Raw genomic sequence first — 13,375 nt, 5'->3', positions numbered from 1 at the left:
TTTAACTCCTCTACTTAGCATTGTCGACACCTTTACCGCCCACAGCTAAACGGCAAATTCCCTCAAGACTAGACTCATTCTCCAAAATCCTGAAAAAGAACCACCAGGACCGCAATGATCTTAAAAGTCTCTGTGTCACAACCCCATTTGCCATGACTTTGGAAGATGACCTCAAATATCACAAACCAACTCCACAACAGGATCAAACGCAATCCTGTACTTTAGGATTACTATAATGTGTTGAAACCCCAGTACAGTGAGGATGAAATCCACTTTTTGGTGGATGAAGATACTCTACAGAGATACAACCACAGTAAACTGGGGCCTTTGTCCCTCATTCTGCTCAACCTCTGCAGTCTTGAACACTGTTAACCATTAAGTTCTATATGGCACCCTCATATATGACTGGGTTTTAAAGACATTGTCATAGGTGTCAGGTTGGATTATGAAAACATGATGTATGTGAACTGCCCAAGTGATCGGTGATCAAATTGCTAGTTCAACAAAATGTGCCACCTTTTTGTCTTGAGAAGTTATCACTTTGCTTTTCTCCTTACATTAGCTGGAGCAATGTAAGGGGCCTCGGTTTGTGTGGCTCACCAAGTTCTCTATGGGGTCAGTCCTTCATTTATGAAGCATGAGTACCGTACCCATCAATCACAAACGGTTCTGTTTCACAAACGGTTCGGTTTCAAAATCAGTTCCTACTTTCGAAATTCACAAATGGAAGGTCAGCCTTTCTGTTTTTGCCCCCATTCCATGGAACAGCATCCCTCTCTTTTTGCAGATGACATCAAAACATGATTCAGTTCAACAAATTGCGAGTGCAATCCATGAGCAAGATTCTGCTTTGCCTTGACTTGAAGTTACTGCGTGTCTGGAGCAAAGGAACGTTACAAATGTCACAACATAAATAAAACGCCACTCACTTTGCTTTGTTGAACTCTGCTGCATGTTGCGTTCAGGACGGAGCGAAGGTCCACGCAACTTTGAAATCTGTTTTCCTGGCTGCCGCCTCCCCTTGACGAGGATTCGCTGGTGTGAGCGAGACCTGCAATCGGCAGGGCTAGCCCAGCGCTCCCAGCTAGAGTCCCCAGGGTAAGAGGCTTGGGCAAACACCATCAGCAAGCCGGGGGACTGCGAGGACCAGCAATCTCCACGTTGCTCAGCTGGTTCCTCTTCCCCCGGCGGCCACGCCCACGGACACGCCCACCGCCGACAAGTACATAATCACCATCACTTCACCCGCGACGCGGGACGCGCGCGGGGCGGAGCACCGGGGCAAAGCCCGGGCCAAGGGCGGGCCCGTTGTTGCCCGTTAGTGCCCGATAGAGACCGGACCGGGCAACCCCCCTTGACTCTTAACTGCAGCCCGTCTCCTATTTCTGCCTACGGGATTCTCTCTATGTCCATCATGCCTGGGAGAACCAGAAGTAAATCCAAAAACGCGCAGGCACTAGCCCAAATCACTGGCCCAATAGATCAATTTATCTCAAGGACTACAGAGGTAATCGACCATAGCATATCTATTTTGGAGCGCAGAGTATCACTCGACCTGATGAACGCTAAACGCTTGTCTCTCGATCTTACGAAAGCCAAACGATCGTCCCTGGGCCCTTTAGCATTTGCAGCTTCTCCTATCCAGCAAACTTTATCCACAAGTTCCCTGTCTCTACCTGTGACAACTGTTGACGTTAACACAGTCCCATGTTCAGTTGATTTATCTGTAACACAATCAGAATCATTACTATCCGATGGCCTAGAGGCTACCCCGGACCTAGAAGCATGTCAAAGCTTAGAAACAACTATAGATAAACACCTCCGAGGTATAAGGGAAGGAGCCATCCCTAAACAAATTAACTCCCACCCACCTGCAAATACAACAGTACCCGTACCTCTTATAGGAACAGAGAAGGAACTTGGGAGGGATCGTTCTAAACAGTCACTACATCTTGGGCATTCAATGATAACCACCCCAGTAGAAAACAACCTTTTACTACCTCCTATCCTTATTGAGGACACAGATAACCCTTGTAAAACATCATCACAACTACTTATCCTAATCAAGGATCTACTTTCACAACAGCTCAAACCCATACAAATCAGTATAAGAAATTGGGAAGCCCAACTAGCAATTTTATCACAAACACATCCCAGCACAACTAACAGACGATTACCCAACCAAGGGATACAAAACGCCACTCATCCCCCAAAAGTATCTCACCATCAACAACCATCAATAGCAACCAAACAACCTGTCCCGGTTATCTCATCTTCTAAAAAACCAAGCATAAACTCTCAAGTACAAAACCGGGAAATTCAAACTCCTAGTGTACAAAAGACCAAATCCAACACGGAGCTACCCCAACACACTTTTACTACTGGCCCGGAAAAAGCAGCTAAAACCGGGACATTACCAGAAAACGTAACCACAGCAAACAAACCGGCATCCATTTCCCCCAAACCAATAGTGAAACAACCTCTGTTCACATCCAAAAAGGCATCAAGATTTAGGCGCCCAGTCCATCTTCCACCGGAGGCAACCCCATATACAATCATACTTACAGGTGTACCTGAATTAACGGAAGATATGACAGAAACAGCTTGGTCACTTAAAAATAAAGTTATGCAGTGGCTAAGCATAAATAGACCACTAGAACCATACCTCTCTGGAGGGATTTCTACTGCCCGCAGAGTAGTATGGATAGGGGACGAACCCAAGTCGATCCATGGAGACTGCATCATAGCAACTTGCAGGGATCCATCTACCGTGGATCACATCTGTTCATGGCCTTCTCTGGAAAAGAAAGGTGGAATAGACGTCAAGCACCTTTCTTATTTCTACCCTCCACTGAACTCTTATCAATATACCCCTATCCCAAACTGGCAGCATCCCCAAGAGGATCAATGGAAACATGTGGGATTTAGCTATGGCCGTGGAAATAGAGATAGAACCAGAGAATGGCAAAAGCAGCCCTGGCAAGGTAGACCTTATCATCCACTGGAGGGCTGGCAGGGTTTTCCAACAAAAAATCGTTACGACTGTCTTGACATGGTTGATTGACCGTTAAGACCCCAAAAACTCAAGAGAAAGAATGCCCGAGCCGACATCATCCCCTCTCAGTTGAACCTTAGACCGTATTCATTATCCTCCAAACCTGAAAGTCAGCCTCAACAAATTTCCTCGATTATTAATAACTCCCACCCTGAGTCTATTGTAGACACCCACCCTCATATTTTCAACGGACTAACGCCCAAAACCAAAATTTTGCCTACCCCCACGGATAGTTTAGATCCAACTTTTCACCAATCAACTGATCTGAGAGTCACAAATAACCCTCTGCCGACCCCAATAGAGAGTCTTTCAAGTGAACCCTCCGCTATACAATTACCTTCTGTCCCCAATATATTAAACCTCTCTATACTGTACTGGAACGTTGCAGGATTGCTTTCTAAACTAACCTTAGACTCCTGGTCAGAGACAGTAAGGAAACATCAAGTACTATGTTTCCAGGAAACATGGTCCACCACTGCAAATCACATAACGGGATATAAAACTTTTTTTACTCCAGCAGTACAGGGAGCCCTGGGAAGGCCTAAGGGAGGTCTTGTGATCTATGTTGCCAATACTCTTCCCTTTATATCCATTAAAATTCTAAAAGAGTCTCCATCATATCAAATCGTTCAAATAAAGTTCACTAATGACTCTAGTTATGTACTTATTAACTACTACAACAACTTAAGTACAACAGACTGTCTCACAATTTTAGTGGAGATTGCCACTTTCCTATTATCCCTGTTGACTGAATCTAATTCTGATATAGTACATTTATTATGGGGTGGTGATTTTAACCTTCCACTCTGTCCTAACCACAGGAATGGCAACTGTGGACTGCACAACAAACTTGGTACTCCTATGCCTCATTTTGCTCATTCGTCCTGCGGAAGCAAACTAAATGAAATTATATTTTCATTAGATTTGGACTTTGCGAATGAGATAGTAGAGCCACAAAAAGACTTTTCTCCCACTTTTCACGGAAGAGGATTTTTAACTACTATAGACTATATATTGTCCTCTCACTCTCTCAAGGGACAACTAACTAACTTCGAAACAGGGACAAATGTTAAGAGCGACCATTACCCAATTAGCGTAACAATTACTCCAAAATTGATTAAAGTACATTCTATAAAAACGAGTCTTTTAAACCAGAACACATTAGCTATGAACAAATTGAATGGCTATACAGTCAAATGGGCTAAAATTGACCCGATGGCAGTAACGGAGAAAATCCTGGAAAAATCTAAGCCCTGGATACAAGAATGCCTATCCTTGGACACTACACCTCGGTCAATCATTAATAATTTTAAAAATATCCTGGAGGCAATTGGAAAATAACTTTTTGTTAAGGTAAAGAACATGAAGGCCCCTACTACGAGATGGTTCGATTCAGCTTGCCGTAAAGCCCTTTCAAATCTAAAAGAAGCCCTACACAGACCCACAAGAAACCAATCAGAAATCACCAACTTAAGAAAACTATATAACTTAGCCAGAAGGGAACGCAAAAAAGAAATCAAGAAAGAGCTATGGTCCCAACTTCATGATAGCTCGCAAAGAAAGGACAGTGCCCTATTTTGGAAAGTCCTAAGATCTCCTTTTTTGGCCGACAACGCAAAAGGTCAACATCTGGACGTAGCTGTTACTGAAGATGACTGGGTCATCCACTTTTCCAAAATCTTTGGCCCACCCCTACAAAGTGCTACAGAAAAAGGATCACATCCAAGTGAATTCCATACATCGGAAAACAACATCTTCCCGATAAATATCCATTTTCTTCATAGCGAAGTTGTTAAAGCAATTAAGGCATCCAAATCAGGAAAGGCCCCGGTGCCAGACGGAGTCCCAATGAACATTTTTTTACATAACATAGAACTCTGGTCACCGATAATCACACAGGTCCTGGCAGCAGTAGCATCGGATGGTCTTCTTCAATCCTGGTCAACCTCAATCTTACTGCCCATTTTCAAAAAAGGTGACCGCAACGACCCAGCATGCTACAGGCCAATCTCCCTTCTGGACTCCATGGGCAAAATTGCAGGTAGAGTGCTCCTGGACCGATTGCAATCTTGGTCCCGGGAAAATAACATCATGACTGACCTGCAATATGGTTTCCAGAAGGGGCTCGGGACCATGGAACAGGCCCTGAACCTTGCACTCCTGGCTGGGAAATATGCTGGCGCCAAAGGAGGTAACATCTTCCTCGTCTATGTCGACTTGAGTGCGGCATTTGACTGTGTCCAACATGGCAAACTTTGGAAAATTCTCAGTGATCTAGGAGTGGATCCTTCCTTAATAGCCTTCCTTCGCCAACTATATTCAAATGCCTCCGGGCGAGTCAGATTTGGTACCAACGGTGAGCTGTCACGCTCATTTTCAATAACAAAAGGAGTCAGACAGGGCTGTGTACTGGCTCCCTTCCTGTTCAACCTATACACCAATGGACTAGAGCAGGCTATGCTCGAAGGGAGCCAGGATCTACCCCTGATAAACCACCGACAAATACCAACACTGCTATACGCAGACGACTCTGTTATTCTGGCCCGCACATTGAACCAACTTCAGAAGCAAATCAACAAATACAGCACTTTTATGGACTCACTTGGTCTGAAAATTAACATAAAAAAGACCTTCACTATGTACATTGGCCCCAAGGTTAAAAAAACAAAACCAATACTGGTGGATAATATAAAGTTGGAAAGAACCTCGGTGTACCCATACCTCGGAATTCCTGTGGACGACGCTTTGAATTGGCGTCAAGCTACAATTACCAGAAATCTCCTTTTTCGGCGTGCAACATCGGCCCTGATGTCCTTCTCGAGAAAGCTCGGGAAACCCGCTCCTCCAGAGCTGTTGAAAGTCTACTACGCAAAATGCCACAGTGTGGCTACCTATGGAGCAGGCGTGTGGGGACATGGCCACATTGATCACCTTCAAATAACTGAGAATACTTTCATCAAATATCTGTTGGCCCTCCCCCAAAGCGCCCCGAATTTCGCTTCCCATACCGAGCTTGGCATGGACTACAGAGTAGACACTATCCGTTCGCAACCGATTTTATTGTGGCAACGAATATGGTCCAAACCTGAATGCCACCTGACACGATCTCTGATCACAGACTGTCTAGCCCTAACAAACTGGCATAAGATTCCTTGGTTAGTCTTCGTACGGAACTTTTTTTACGATCTAGGTCGTAACTCCTATTTTGATGATCCTCCTTCTGTTGAAGACTTTTCCAGGCAGCAGTTAAAATTGATGTGCTTGACTCATCTGAGAGAGCTGAGAAATCAGTCGGAGATCATGAAACCCTTTAACATCCAGATTTGCGTAATACAACCCCTCAAAGGAATGCAACCTTACCTTTCGTTTTTTCTGTCAAACCAGGAAAAATTCTTATTAACAAGATTCCGTTTCAATACCTTTTTTCGTCTGGTTTCCTTTCCTGAAACTCACAATTGGTCTCGTTCGCTCATGAACTGTCCATGTGATGGTATATCTCAACAAACAACGATCCATATTATTTTTTTCTGCAAATACTATAAAACTCCTCGCAATTTTTGGATACTTCCACTTCTTAGATCTGTTGGCCATAGACAATGCTACTCAGCATTTTTGTTCCTGCAATGTCTGAACTCTCCGCATGTAGCCAAATCTGTGGCAATGTTCTTAAAGGCCTCCATTTTAATCCGACATAAACTCACAAACCCAACTGAAGCACTTATGTAACATGCTCCCTCTCAAGCACTTCTTAAAAAATTCTTCTTTTCCTGTTTCTTTTTTAAGTACATGTCGAATTGTTTCAATTGCTCTTTTAAACTATGTACTTTTTATGATTATAAAATAACTGTAATCGAATAAAAGTTATAAAACGAACACCAGCAGCAAAACCTTATTTCTTCCTAACACCACCCTTCCCCAACACTTTCGGAGTCCCCACTCCAAACGTATCTAATCCCCCTGTTAACCTCCTAGAGACTCCAGATGAATGAATGAATTTCTAGAGCGCACAGCTACTCAATAAGAGTGTCCCAGCGCTGGTTGGTTCACGTATACAAGACCCGTAGGCACGTCTAGCCCTGGAATAGCCAGGTTTTAAGATGTTTTGTCGCAGGGATCCTGCTCTCACACAGAACTGTGCATAAAGACTTGGAACCTCAGTGAATTAGGGTGTGCCAAAACTTACCTTAGTACCCAAAATCCCCTACCAGACTAGCAATCAGTGTCTCATTGGTTCTTACAAACTCCCAATGTTTAGACAACCCAGAACATGGATTTAGAACACCTCAGGTGACGTGGAACACATGAACACTTTCGTTATACTATCATACCAGTCCAAAACGAGGAGTGAATGAAGACGCGTGCAGGTTTGAGATGTTTATTTCTAATGCAGTGTTCTCAAGCGCAGTATCTTAGCTAATACAAGCAAACATATTATAAGCAACAAGGTTATCAGCATAGTTACTAGTCCATAAAATACAAAGGGAGAAAGCATGTTAAAATGCTAAAGGGAAGTAGGCTAAATGGCACCTAAATCTTACCCTCCCTTGCTAGTATATTATATTATATCTAAAGAAGGTCTCTTTGGGTTTTAGAAGGGCGGCCCCATACCTCTGATCCTAGTGGAAAGGGATCACATCATCTTCCACCAGCGAATATTCATCAAGTGTGTGTGCATGCTCTGCGCAGTGCAATATTAAACGCGCCTAAAGCCAGAGTTGGCCGCAGCTGCATATGTGTTATGTCTAGAATGTGCGCAGATCAGACCTCACAACAACCACTGTGTTGAAATAACCTTGAAGGCCTCGGCACTCACTGTTCAGAAATAGCTTACCAAGCAAAGCTGATACAATAGCAAAACATATTATTCTCGTGTGAAGCAAAATATTCTACTAGGCTCAAAGCTCTAATAACAATATGTGCTGTGTGCAGAAGCAGCAGAAAGGTAAAATGGCGTTTAAACTTCTAAAACGCTCATGCTAACTTAACACAGTGCGAAGGCAAAGCATATCTATATGACACCCTCCCTTGATCCGAGCACGGATAAGATAAGAGGCACATTTTTGGAATGCAGTGTTCAAGAACGACAGTCAGCTCAAATTTGTGCAAATGAAAAAGATTAAAAAATGTGTCTTTCAAAATTCGTATAGTCAAGCAAATTTAGTCATAGGCCGTAGCAAAGTCAATAGGCCTGGGGCAGAGAAAGTTTTCATATGCTAGAAAAAAAAAAGAAAAAATTTCAATGTCCAATAAATGACGACACACCTCATCCCAACATTGAATAAGCAAAATATGCAGCAACAGCTTCCAATAGGAAGTCACTGTTCTCAACCGAAAACAGTTAGGCCATCCAATTTAATAGCGGGAAAGAACGTACATGCTCTTCAATTACTTGCGCCGCTGCGAATACATTCCAACGACCCAGTATTCCATGCATCGCTGCAAAGGCCATAATCCCTCCGTCAGAACAAAGCAATTCATGAGCAACTAATGGCCTCATAAACTGGTTATAATCCACTTCGGGAGACACCGTATTGCAGAGACACAAATCCATGGCCCAGTCGAAATCGCAACTCAGGCAATGAAAAACAGGCTGGACACATGGAAAATAGGAGAAACGATAATCCATAAGCTGCACTTAAGGTTGCAAGAGGCAGCACTCCATAATATTCAAGCATTCTGTTGCGAAACAGTCCCAGACGTGACAGCTCGTCTCGAAACACAGGACGTTCATCCATTTTGAATGAAACAAAACAGCAAAAGAACGCCTGCAGCCAGAGCCAGTAGAATGGGAAATCCACCAAATAGGCTGGAAAAGATCGAATGAAAGAAAGCAGGAAAGACCCCGAATATAGTTTGAAATGAAGTCACAAGGCCGCTGCTAACCACTTTAAAAAAGTGCGCCAGCCCAGTTGTGGAGGATGCATTAAAGATAGTGTGAATTAATTCTCCGAAATGCAAGGGCAAGTCAGTATTTAATAAAGCATGCACTTCTGTGCGGGTGTTAGCCACGTGAAGGACAAATGTTTCACGAGCAGATGTGACGGCAACTTCTTTTTGGCACAATAGAGCTCTTATGCGACTCATCTTATTGAACTCTGCTTTCAAGGTCGGAATCTTGGCCAGATAGAAACATAAAGTTTCCCATGCGGGGGTGGATACATTACATTCTTACAGCAAACCACACGCTCACTGACGGTAACGACATAAGCAATACCTTTTATTAACCCACAACAATCTTCATTGTTAAATAATATATAACTCCCATTTGCCAGTAATGTGAATGTGGGAACGATAGCAGGCACGGGGGTACCTTTCAAAATACAGGCTAAATTTGGCTCGTTCTGATTACAGGAGCCGTGTAATTGGATAGGTCTACACATTAATGAGTGATCCGGTGTTTCAGTGCATTCTTCACCATTCAAATAAACTTCCTTGCCCTCCCTAAGGCATCTATATGTAAAAGGAAGCGACCAGGCTTCATGGAGATAAGAACTTCAAAGAGGCTCGTATCTACTAATGGCAAAGTACTTCATACAGCTTTTGAACTCGAACAGGGAAAACGGGAGAGTTATCAATACGTGGATAAGCCACGTTGCAGTAGTGGCCTCTGCCACAGAAAACGGTAAAGACTCTAACCTCTCAATGCGTAACATGGAAAAAGAGGCATCCTTCATTGAAAGTAAACGCTGCCTGTCAGTCAAATTAAACGGGGGGAAGAGGTATTCATGTAATGCCGTGGCACTTTTTCTGCCTTCAAGCGTCTGCAGGGTCCAAGCAAACTGCATAATAGAACGCACTTGATTTTGACCATGGTACAACACAGACACTTCATCTTGCACAATATCAACAACAGATGACACAATATTATCCAACGTGTAAATGCGGGAAGAAAGCGTATTAATGCTATTATCTACAACAGCTAGCACTTTTTCTAAATTAGCTTGATCTATAGCCCTACGGCGGGTAGCCGCCTCAATCTGGGATGTTTTCCAGAATTCGTTATAAACAGCATATATCCACCTTTTAGATCTACCTTTAGCCAGGCCTTTTATGAAATCATTCAGATCAACATCGTCGGTCAGTTTAGATAAAGGCTGTTTAACTGACGCCAAGGTAGAATGTTTGAGCCACGTCTGACATAATTTGCCTACAGAATAGGTAGTCACAGAATGGTCACTTTCAAAACGGGGATCCACCCTGACCTGTGTAAAGCCTGAGCCAAACCCAGAAAACGATGCTGGCACGAGACAGCACTTCTGTGCCAGAGCAACCAGCCATTAAGATCCAAACTGGATATGTTAAAAGAAGAATTTAGCAACAGAGTTTGCAACTCTCTGATCGAAAATGTTGTAGTATTACCCCAACCTGAATATTCTTCTAAATCAGGGAAAGGAGGAGCATTTAATTTTTTAGAGGTAGCCAATCCAAAGCATGTTGTCTGTGAAATTGTAGAATTCAAAAACAACATATGATTCGGGATGAGACATGTACAGTGCAAAGCCTCAGTGCCTTGCACCTGCCAACTTTTAGAACCCCAAACAGATTTAAGGGCAACTGTTTCCTTCCACAAAAGCTATCTGGTCTAGAAAGGACTTCGAGTACAATAATTTAGTATCGGTAAGTCTAACTTTGGATGTGGACTTTTCGGTCATTTTAAAATAAAATGCATTAGGATTTGACTGATTAAAATCAGTAAAATAAGTGAACCTTTTCAAAAAGGAAGCAGAACTGCCTTGTATAGGAGCTGGATAATGCTCCCATTGTGTATAATTTACATTGTTCCTCCTTGTATTAGTTTTATGCAGGTAGTGATTGCCAAAATGTTGGTAACAATATAAATCACCGTAATTAGCAGATTCTAAATACAAATCTTCAGCATCAAAGGCAGCATAATATTTCAAATCAGAAAACAGCGCTTCTACGGCCTGAACATCCCAATCATCAGAACGTATATTTTGTTTAACTACATCCCCCATGTTAACTCTAAGCATATTAGGGACATTTATAACCTCAGTGGGGCCATGGATTTGAAATTTAACAGCATCCCATACAATCCCATCTAGGACAGGCCAACCAGTGATGTTAACAAAAGCCATGTCTCTCTTCAATCTGTGTGACGAGGAATGGGGTGCCAATGTTCCATTGATATGTCGAATGCATGTTCTCTCCTCGACATAGTGCCAATTGACGAGACGGAAAAAATAAAACACACAACCAATTGACATAAAAAGGTAAATCGAAAAAAGCACCAGCCAAATATAGGTCCAAGGGGGAATTAAAAAATGTTTTTTAAACAGTCTTACATAAACTGTAATCCTTGAAGGCTTTCTAGATGTGTGTGAAACAGTGTCAAATGAAAATCTGGATTCTGTGGCCAAGCAAGTTTGTAAATCAGGCATCTATAAGTCAGTTGGGTAAGTGTAGTCAGTTTCATCAAGTTGAGTACCAGGCAGTGTACTCAATAAAGGACTAGAATTTGCAGGCATCTCAAGGGCAACATCAGGCACAGGATTTGAAGCCGGGGCCAAAACAGAATTTTTCACAATCGAAGGACATGAGACTGCCGATGTTATACTAAGAAGAATCGGCCACTCTGTGTATCTTGACATTGTCAATGGAGATAGACCTGTTTTCCTTACGACCTGGAAGAGGTGGTAAAATGACTGTTCTTGTGCCCTTCACACCAAGCACTGGAACTGGCGCTCGATAAGAGGGACCAAATTCTTTCTTGTTTTCGATCTTCTCCCGAACGAGTTCTCCAACTTGGGGTAGCCAGCCAACTACCGGGATCTGCAATGCATCATCCGAGGTGGAGGGCAAATTTTCCTTTGCAAGACTGTCTCTCGTCTCTTGTAGATTCTGTAAAACATTACAATGTTCATCTACGTCAAAGACTGCTTTAAATCTCGGTTCATTCGTTCCACAACACTATTACCCTCGGGTCTGTATGGAGACGAAAACTTGACTTGGACCCCCAACAAAGTCATGGCATCCTTATACGCCTTAGAGACGAAAGCCGGACCCTGATCCGAATGGAAGGTACCACAGGCAAAAATCCCTACAAAGACACGCAAGTCTCTTATGGCAGTTCGTGAATCAGCGCTGCGGTGAGGCCACACCCACACAAAGCGCATGCATGCATCAACTGCTACTAAGATGTACTTATACGCAGTATCAGAAGAAAAATGACCGCAGTGATCTAAGTAAACACAACCTAGTGGTGTATTAGATATGTACAACTGTGTCTGGGGCGGACGCGCAGCAGTTGAAGGCTTAATCTGCTGGCAAATGTCACATTGAAGGACTACCCTTGGAATCCCGAAAATCATTCTGAATCCAAAAGAACAGGTTTTCATTGTAAGACTGGACACAGTAGTAAGAATCACTCACAATAAGAGTCGTCCCACTAGGATCAGCGTACTCAAATGCAAGCATCAGAGCACGAAGCTCTGACAATTGTGCGGTGCAGTCCCCTAGAGGCTGCGTGTGCAAGACTCCGGACTTGAACTCATCATTCACCATGGCACCTACCACAATGGCGCAAGCTGAAAGGTATGCGTGCTTAGACCCATGCGCAACTTGCGCTGAACGATCAGTGTATATGATGCAATGGAAATCCTCCAAAGGCCGCATAGCCAAAGGTGCAGGATGAACGAATTCATATTGCAAAAACTCCTGCGACTGTAAGGAGGCATCAAAAATAAAAGTGACATCCGGAGATGTCAATGATGCTGCCCATTGTATCCACCGTGGGTGCAAAGCTTTAGAATTTGGTACACTGGATTTTGTAACAGCCTCCAATGCAGGACACGGGGTAATAACCAACATGCGTTTTCCTTGTGACAGTGCACGTTCCTTAAAAATCGCCATCTGCACTGCTGTTAAAACTTTTTCCACAGAGGAAAACCGCATTTCAGCCGAAGTGTACAAGTGTGACTTGTAAGCAATAGGTACTGTGTCTCCTTCATTAAAAGTAAGGTAAGTGAAACCCACCGCCCCAGGGATGATTCTTATCACCAGGTTGGTGTGGTTATCACGAGTCAGTAAGAATTTAGATTCTAGAAGATCAGCCTGCAAAGATTGCAAAATAGCTGAGTGTTCTGGCAGCCAGCACGATTTGGTAAAAGTAGGTTGTATCAAAGCATACAAAGGCTTGATACGCTGGGCATATTCAGGAAAGTATGTACGCCCGAAATTCAAAAATGCCAGCAAGGACTGTAATTTTTCCAGAGTTATAGGAGCACGCAATTGTGCGCATTTCTCCAAGAAGTGAGGAGCCAATCCTCGACCTTCATTGTTGAGCTCATTGCCCACGAACAA

The 13,375-nt window shown here is 43.2% G+C and overlaps 1 protein-coding gene across 10 annotated transcripts in view; it reads right to left on the bottom strand.

The window, feature by feature from the left end:
* The window catches only part of BAZ2A (bromodomain adjacent to zinc finger domain 2A), a 1,342,005-nt gene that overhangs the window by 1,211,221 nt on the left and 117,409 nt on the right, over window positions 1-13,375 (bottom strand). The window contains exon 3 of one of the 10 annotated variants that reach the window (XM_078689115.1): window positions 2,666-2,797. The exons of the other annotated variants lie outside the window; for them this stretch is intronic. The gene's annotated coding sequence lies outside the window, so the exon portion shown is untranslated. The remainder of the gene's footprint in view (window positions 1-2,665; window positions 2,798-13,375) is intronic. 10 annotated transcript variants of the gene reach the window in all.

The sequence above is a fragment of the Lissotriton helveticus genome, chromosome 1_1, assembly GCF_964261635.1.
Source record: "Lissotriton helveticus chromosome 1_1, aLisHel1.1, whole genome shotgun sequence".
Taxonomy (NCBI): Eukaryota; Metazoa; Chordata; class Amphibia; order Caudata; family Salamandridae; genus Lissotriton; species Lissotriton helveticus.
The sequence above is the reverse complement of the archived record's forward strand: the minus strand, read 5'-3'. Positions and strand labels throughout refer to the sequence as shown.